General features: G+C 36.2%; 2 pseudogenes; both read right to left on the reverse strand.

Annotated features, from left to right (window-relative positions):
- Positions 1 to 2,498: 2,498 nt before the first annotated feature.
- On the reverse strand, positions 2,499 to 4,557 carry LOC137734564 (cyclic nucleotide-gated ion channel 1-like; annotated as a pseudogene).
- Positions 4,558 to 6,326: 1,769 nt separating this feature from the next.
- LOC137734565 (protein CNGC15b-like) lies at positions 6,327 to 7,840 on the reverse strand (annotated as a pseudogene).
- Between the last annotated feature and the right edge of the window lie 1,585 nt (positions 7,841 to 9,425).

The raw sequence follows: 9,425 nt of genomic DNA on the forward strand, positions 1-9,425 counted from the left end.
TTTTTTGGAAACAATTGATGACCTGACTTAAATAGTTACTAGCATATGGGCACACATAAAGTGTGGAAGAAAATTTTGTATTTTAGTTTTTGAAATAGAATGAGAGAAGAAGAGAGTGATAGAGGATGTGGGAGTGAGAAATTTTATTTTTTTATTTTTTATTAGAAATATGTTAGGATTACATGTAGGTGAGGCTTTAAAAAAACAACAAAATTTAGTTGTGTGAAATTACATTTCTGCCTCATATTTCTTATTCATGTTATGTTTTAATTAGAAGGTTAAATTGATAATTTCATAAGATTTTGATTGACAATGAGTATTTTATAAATTAGTAAAGATTATATGGATAATACTTGGGTACTAAATGTTCAGTACCCAAAATTTATTGACCTCCAATAAAACAAAGACACCTGTCCAATTTCAAGTCTCGAATCACACAACCAAACTCTCCTATTCCTGCAAACCAGACATCCTTCTTCTCCTTCTCCCTCCCCAGAATTCGCTCCAGCAAAAAGCATTGCAAATTGTTTCAAAAAAGCTATCGCCCATCTAACTGAACTCATACCATTTATTTTTATAAAAAGGAGATCCATGCTCTTCCTTGAGGTTCCTCCTCACGCACCTATTGTAACCACTATGGAGAAGAACAAGAGGAGTAATGATATTCTTACCATATTTTTGTACCACATTTTCGTAGCATCTTAAGTAGCATTTGATATGGAGAATCACATCATTTGAAATAATCAGATTTTTAAATTTAATTTATTATTTAATAAACTAATAATTAAGAAAAATTAATTAATTAAATAATTATTGTAATATACGATAAGTCTTTCTCCTTCTTTTTCTTGAGTTTTGCAAATTTTTCAAATAATATAACTGTTCACATCAGATATCATCTAAAATTATATAAAAATATGGTATGAATAACATTATTTGAAGAAAAATGTTTCGTTTGCAGAATGACTGAACAAGGTATGTTTGTTGTATGGTAAGGGACTTGAAAATGGACATGTGTCTTCATTTTATTGGTATATTAGTAGGTCAGTAAATGTTGGGCACTGAACAATCAGTACCCAAGAATATTCTTATTATATTGCTATATATAACGTAGAAAATTGCTCGTTTGATCCAAACGAGCGTATAATGGTATAAGCCAATATTTTGTCTGATGTTAATTTGATGTTTTTGTCCCTCGTGGAGAAAATTGCTTGGCTTTTCCCTCAATTGGGCAATCAAACAATGAGTCTCAAAATTTGTTGCACTCGTGCTCTAAAAGTTCCTGTTTAGAGCAGTTTAAATCTTGCTTAAGTGTTTGGTCATCGTTATGATTAATCTTTAAGTATTTTTAAAAAAGTAAAGAGCACCTAGACTTGATTTAGACATGGTAATCGTGTTGTGTTTATCTTGTTCGTGTTGTTTTCGTAACATATCAGATAACTTAAAGGATCATGTCGTGTCAAACTCGTTAAAATGAACAAAAAATATAACCCAAGCCGAATTCTACCCGTTAAAATTAACAGATAATATAACACGACCCGTTATTGACTTGATATTCTCACTTTAAGATCCATGGCACCTTGTATTTGGCCATTTCATGTAAAAGAGGAGGGAATCTTGATATGCCAGAGACTTAAGAAAATCATTCCCGCCCAACTCTGCTGCCAAACGGTTGGAATATGCTGAGGAACAGTTTGCATTCTTGTGCAACTCTTCAACAGATAAACTCTTTGGATTAATCTTATTTTCCACTATTATCACATATATTTAATTTTGTAAATTTGTCATTTGAGATAAGTGTATCTTGTAACTGATTGATTGATGTAAAGCTTGATACATACAACACGTACACTCACTCATGGTTAACTGAGTTGATTTGATCATGCACAAAGCCATTTATTCTCTCACTGCAAAATGTTTAAGTCAAACTAAAGACTAAAGTGAATTACAATTCGAGTTAGTCAAACCTCACCTCTTGAACAGTAATACGGCCGTTGCTGTGCAAACAACATTCCCCTCTTTTTCTTCCTTTCCATTCTCTCCTTTTCATCCTCCCTTCAAATAAATTCCCAACTTAAAACTACAAACTGGAAGTATCGGGTTCGAAACCCACTGCTTGTGTGAAAGCCAAACTTGTGAGAAATGCGTGTGTGAGTCTTATCGGCCCTCGGAAAAAACTGTGGCTTGCCACTAGTTGTCTCAGTTGTTTAAAAATTACTTTTGGTCGACTATTACACATGAAAGGTTAAATGGATTGGCAATCTTGTGCATTGAGAAAGTAGTTGTAAAGGCTTGATTTTGAACACTTGTAGTTGACTTAATTACTTAAACCACTTGTGCTAATGTCTTCTTCTTGTTTGATTTTCAAAACATATCTAACATCAAGCACTATGTATATAAGGTTTAGATTACACATGATCAATACAAAAACAGAGAAACCCTACCCTGGCTAAATATCAACAATATTGTTTCCAGGCCAGAGCTACACAAAATGTACCCAGCTAGAGTTGTGTATGGAACTCTTGGCCATAATTTGAGCGTCTCCACTTTGACCTCTCTCAAGATACTAATTGCCTACTGTCAATGGCAAGCTCTCACCATTGACATCCGCTATTCTAGCCGGGGACAAGGCGAGCGCATTGGTATACACACGACGGATGGTAGCAAGTGCCACCTCTTCAGGACTGTTACATTGCACAATTCTCAATATGTTTTGCATCTGGAGACTACAGTTTCCAAGTCCTGGGACATGAGCACAAATGCTTCTACTTTTGTCCGTTTTGACATGTTTGCTGGAGACTAGAAATTCGGTGAAACAGTTTGCCCAATCGACAAGTTCTTCCTTGTAAAAGTGACCTTTCCCGAGGGGCTTGATGGCCATTGATGAGATTCTTTGCCCACCATGACTATCACTTGACGACGCATAGTTTCACATTGTCCCTTTGATAATGAACAGCATGCAATCGAGTGGATCATCCCTTCGACAAAATGAAATTGTTCTCACTGTATATCACTGGCTTTAGATAGTCGCATATGAACGTCAACACCTTTTCATCCGTCTTTAAGCATATTCATCTATAATAATAACACATGTGCGTGCACGTAGAAACATATATCATCAGAACAATATTGCAGTGAAAATGGATGCAATTAATAGAAGGTGAGAGATTGAGTTTTGAAGAACATACCGTTCTAAGTGTATCCATCAAAAGATAGCGTTTTACAGATCTTCTGGTATGCCAGGGAAGAATAAGGAATGGATTGTGGACATCATCTTTGTCTTTTTTCAATGGTTGCACTAGGCTATTCATGATTTCGTTCTGGATATCATCTGGGAAATTATTTTCATGTATCCACTTGCATACATCTAGCTTCTTCATCCGAATCTTCTGCCTTATCATCTCTTTTTGCATCTTTTTTTTTTTTCTCATCCCCTTGTCTCTTAAAACTTCCTCTATTGTTATAGCTCTTTGTCTCATCTCTTCTGTTTTTGTAGCTTCCATATGCATAAAAGTCTGACTCGCCACAAATGAAACAATTACGTAATATAATCAGAACAGTCTCCGCAGTCCCAACTCCCAAACATGGAAAAATTGTTGAAAGTTAATGTATAGAGAGATTCAATATACCAACCTGCACATTTCCAATGTGAATATAAACAGTAGCAAGCCAACTAGAGAGAGAGAGAGAGAGATACCTGAATGGCTAATTTTAGGAGGCTTTCAGTTTACAAGGTAGATCAAGTAGAGAGAGCGCATTCGAGTGGCAAAAACTGAAGCAAATAGCTACATGTTTCATGCTAATGACGATGTTATAATCCAGAAAATCCCTTTTCGAATACAAATCAAAGTTCTACTTGTTAATGTAGAATTAGTGTTTCGTTTAGACGAGCTACGAGCTGTTTAAGTTCCTTTATCATAATGGCAGGTAGTAGCATTGACCAAGGTTGTTAATCTTCTTCTCTTCCAAGTCCCAAATCTTTTTGTAATATGTTTGTTGTCTTACTAAACCAAATTATGCAAATCTTACAAATTAAACATGACCGAGTCGGGAATCGGATTGAACTGGCATTTGATGAAGACATTCTCTACACCTGTTTGGATTCACATATCTCCACCAAGAACATATACGAGCATATGATAATCCAACTCGTTAACATATGATAATTAATCCAAGTCCAAGTCGTGAACATATAATAATTGATCCAAGTCCGAGTCGTTAACATATGGTAATTAATCACTAATCAGAACACGCAAACAACTAATTTATTGTTGCTGTGAAAATGAAAGTTGCAGGAAAATTAGTTTGATTAATATTCCGCTCATAACAATTAAAAGTCAGACCTCGCGTCAATGTCGGGGATTTCAGTGTTGGCGTTGGTTTCGTGGTTCCCTCGATGAGCGGCACACACGGCGGCAGACATAGTAAGTCCGCTGCATGATCGAACGAGGACTAGAACCTACGTTTCCAAGAACGACCGCCATTTTTGTTGATTTTTGAGCCGCTGCTTCGACTGGAGGACGACGAGCACTGTTTGCTTTCGTCTTCCCGCTTCATCTCATCCAGCTCTGCGTGTGTTCTTTTTTCTTTTCTGGGTTGGGGCAGTCGTTGTCCCTTTGTAAAAAAAGGTAACAATCTGTGACTCTAGGGCCCGTTAAATGGGCCTATATGTACAAAATGACTTAATGGCCCAAACCTTGCTAGGTGACTAGATTTCCACACACCAAATGATGGAAGAATTGGGGAAGAGAATTCGAACACGGAGTCTCGAGTTTGGGGATAAGATAAATATTTTTAATCACTTGAACAACAAGTTTCTTGAGCCAACGGACAAGATTCTTGAGCTAAATGATAATCACATATTTTTGTAATTTTTCATTACTCTATTTAATCTTGTGCGTTGTTTTCTTTCCGAATTAGAGTCAAATTTTTCTTGCAAGTTGCTCTGCTTGACTAGGTATTCTTAAAAGAATAATCGAAAGGTGGCTTCTTGGTCTTTCCTTCCTTTCTTTTTTCTTTTTTCTTTTTTTTTTTTTGGAAAAAAAAAAACAATATTATCTATACTAAGGAAGCAGGGGTGGGCTTAGCCTCACAATAATGTAGTTCAATTTCACATTTGGCGAGAATCGAACATAAAACCTCTGCATTATCATCACAATTAATCTCTAAGTGTTTAAAAATGAAGAAAAGGCATCTAGGCCTGCCTAGTTGTCTGCCTTAGACCTGGCGATCGTATTGTGCTTGTTGTGTTCATAATATACTCGATATCTTAACGGATCGTGACATGTCAAACTCGTTCAAATGAACAGGTAATATAATCCAACCGAAACTCAACCCGTTAAAATTAACAGGTAATATTAGCCACCTGTTACTGACTTCGTATCCCCACTTTAAGATCCATGGCACCTTGTATTTCGCCATGAAATTTATAAGAAGAGGGAATCTTGATAAGCCAGAGACTTTCGAAATCATTCCCGCCCAACTCTACTGCCAAACATTTGGAATATGCTGAGGAACGTTTTGCATTCTTCTACAACTCTTCAACTGATAAACACTTTGGATTAATCTTATTTTGCACTATTATCACATGTATTCAATTTTGTAAATTTGTTATTTGAGATAACTCTGTCTTCTAACTGATTGACGTAAAGAATGACTGAACAAGATCCTTACCAGGAATGAGGATTTCATTCATTGGGTTGGAATACATATACAACTGTGTTACTATAATCAGGGATTACAATCAAGTAAATATTATGTAAAAAATAAACTACTATCAATTACAATCAAATCATATATTCAGCTTCTAATCTATCCCTGACTTTGTGGGATAGGGTTGATGTTGGTACTTGGTTGCATAAGGTAAGAACAAAATGGCAGAAGCAATGGTATAAGTTAATTTCACTAGTCATAACCACAGAAGCAAAACTTTCAACAACTCTTAGATTTATTAACATGTCGAAACAATTCCAACGAGATGTGGATCCGAAAAATGCCCAATATTATTGGATTGTTGAACTTGTACGAGATGTTATTTTTATTTAAAATCCATCACTAAAACACTTGCAGTTGACTGAATTACTTAAACCACTTGTGCTAATGTCTTGTTATTGTTTGCTTCCCAGAACATATCTAACATCAAGCACTCTATATATATAAGGTTTAGATTGCACATGATCGAATATATAAACATAGAAACGCTACCCTGGCTAAATATCAACAATATTGATTCGCGGCCAGAGCTATACAGTATGTACTCAGCTAGAATTGTGTATTGAACTCTTGGCCGTAATTTGAGCGTCTCGACTTTGACGTTTCTGAATATACTAATTACCTGCTGTCGATGGCAAGTTCTCACCATTGACATCCGCTATTCCAGCCGGGGAGAGGGGCAGGCGTCGCTGTGCCTTGGTATGGAAATGATGGATGGTAGCAAATGCCACCTCTTCAGGATTGTTACATTCCCAATATGGTTTGCATCTGGAGACTACAGTTTCCAAGTCCTGGGACGAGCACAAACGCTTCTACTTTTGTCCGAGTTTTAACGTGTTTGCTTGGGTATATATTAACAATCTGTGATAAACTTATATATGTTAATAATAAATGCGAATAAATATATTACAAAGAATAAACAAAATGAAATAATATTAAGTAGATAAACAGAAGATCGAGGCTTGCGTACCGCAATGTCCTTCAAACAAAAATTTTGTCTCTACTCAGTGCTTGTAGTTCTACGAACTTCTGCTTCATCAGGATTCAACGATCTAAATTAGAATTCCAGCACCGGAAAACTAGACTTATGGCGAATTTCTTTATGGTACTCTCAGTATGCTTGGTATATAGGGATTGATGATTTTCAGTGAATTGAATGATATTCAGATGCATGTATTTATGATGAGTATATGTTTGTTCGCAACAAACATGTTTTTGGGAGGCGACTGTTCAACACAAAGGGTGTGTTGCTCTATCTGTTTCTCAGATATTTTCATAAGCTCTCAGACTTCATCTGAAAAAATGAGTTTGTTCATATAAAAATTAATTTAATTAATTAAAGAATTTAATTTTCATAGCCCAAAGGCCCAAGGCCCATCGTTTGAAATTAATTATCAATTAATTAATACACCCCAAAGCCCAATCTCAAGATTTAGCCCAATTTTATTCTTTATGGTCCATCACTACAATCACTATTTATAAGGGACAAAGCCTTATAAAATAAGGAAACCTTTTGAAAATGATTATTGTGAAACAATGAAATTTCTACTCAAATTTTCTAACAGTGAAGACTTAACTTCGGTGAAACAGTTTGATGCCCAATCGAGAAGTTATTCCCCGTAAAAGTTACCTTTCCCGAGGGGCTCGATAGACATTGACGAGATTCCTTGCCCAGCATGACCATCACTCGATGACTCGTAGGTCCACATTGTCCCTTTGATACTGAACAGCATGCAATCGAGTGGATGTTCTATTCGAAAAACGAAGTTGTTCTCACTGCACGTCACTGGCTTCAGATAGTCCCATATCAACGTCAACACTTTTTCATCCCTGTCCTTAAGCATATTTACTTACACAATAACGCATGAGCGCGCGCGCAGACATATATCATCAGAAAAACATTGCAGTGAAAATGGATCGCATTAATAGATGGAGAGAGATCGAGTTTTGAAGAACATACTTTTCTAAGTGTATCCATGAAAAGAAAGCGTTTTATAGATCTCTTGCTTTGCCAAGAAAGAGTAAGGAATCAGTTGTGGACTTTAGCATCTGGGTTTTTTTACAATGTTTTCTCTATGCTATTCCTGATATCGTTCTTGATATCATCAGGCAATTTGTTGTGAAACATTGTTCAACTGTCAACTTTCAGTATTATCACGTCCTGGAACCAAATAGTATAGATGCACTGTGAAAGCATTATTGATTAATTATTGAGGGATTCAAGATGACCCACCAACATGGAAATGGATCTCCGGATCCTTTCTTCCTAATTCACCAAATCAGCGAATCAGTGCTGTTGAAATTTAATCAAACAGCTGAAGTTAATATAACTTTTAAAGTGAGTCGTGTTTGTAGCCGTTTAATCAAATTTCAACGGCACGAATTCTCCGATTTAGTAGATTAGGAGGAAAGAAATCCTGAGAGGATCCCCTTCCTTCGATTATGTCCTGTTAAAATCCCTTTTCGGACTAACCCTCTTTGATCAAAGTTTGGTCTTTTTTCTTGCTTTGTTTGTATTCCCTTCCTGGGGCTGGTGCTTTTTGGCCTTCTTTGTTGTTCTCGGCTGGATTTTACCCTTTTTAATAAATTCCCCTTTTCGACCATAAAAACGACACATGTGGCACGCATGTGTGGAACTCACAAGGCTAATTTATTTTCTGAATTTGGATCCTCTGCATGTTTTTTTTCCCTGTAACACCATACAAGGTTTTTAATCCTAGCCACTGAAATTCATCTGTTGGCTTTCAATTATGCCACGTAATTTAGTTTGAATTTTATGACCCCTTCACCACTGCCCACGACTGTCTGCATCACTTTGAATTCAGTGCCATGGTTATCCTCCGGTTCTTTTCCCTCCCTCTTCTCACTATCCTGTCGGCAGCTGAAGAGTTGAATCACCATCCAACGCAGACATGGAAATTCCTTCAAACCAAGAGCTTTTTTTTTTTCTCCTGAGAAAAAAAAAAAAGCTTAAATAATAGAATCCCTAGGACAACCAGTACACATAGCGTCGAAGTGTAAGGCATTTCTCACGCTTGCAGCCACAATATTAAACCAAAGGAGATATCGGAAATTCAGTTATTTTGGGGTGGTGCTATTTATATATATATATATATATATGTATATTTTTTTTTTTTTTATGTTTTAATTAAGAAAGGATGCTAGAACTGCCTAGGCGTCTGCATTAAACCTTGCGATCGTGTCGTGTTTATTTTGTTCATGTCGTTTTTATGACATACACGATATCTTTATAGGTTGTGTCATGTCATACTCGTTAAAATGAACGAGTTATATGAACCGACGCGAACTTGACCCGTTAAAATTAACATGTAATATGATCCGATCTGTTACTAACTATGTATCCCCACTTTAAGATCCATGGCACATGGCACCGTGTATTTGGCCATGAAATGTAAAAGAAAAGGAAATCTTGATAAGCCAGACTTTTGAAAACCATCCCGCCCAACTCTGCTGCCAAACAGTTCGAATGTGCTGAGGAACAGTCTGCATTCTTCTACAACTCTTCAACAGATACTCTTTGGTTTAATCTTATTTTCACTATTATCACATGTATTTAATTTTGTAAATTTGTTGTTTGAGATAAGTCTATCTTGTAACTGATTGATTGACGTAAAGCTATATATACATTATCCAACACGTACATTCACTCATGGTTAACTGAGTTCATGATTCACAAAGCCACTTATTCCTTC

This window comes from Pyrus communis, chromosome 5, assembly GCF_963583255.1.
Source record: "Pyrus communis chromosome 5, drPyrComm1.1, whole genome shotgun sequence".
NCBI lineage: Eukaryota > Viridiplantae > Streptophyta > Magnoliopsida > Rosales > Rosaceae > Pyrus > Pyrus communis.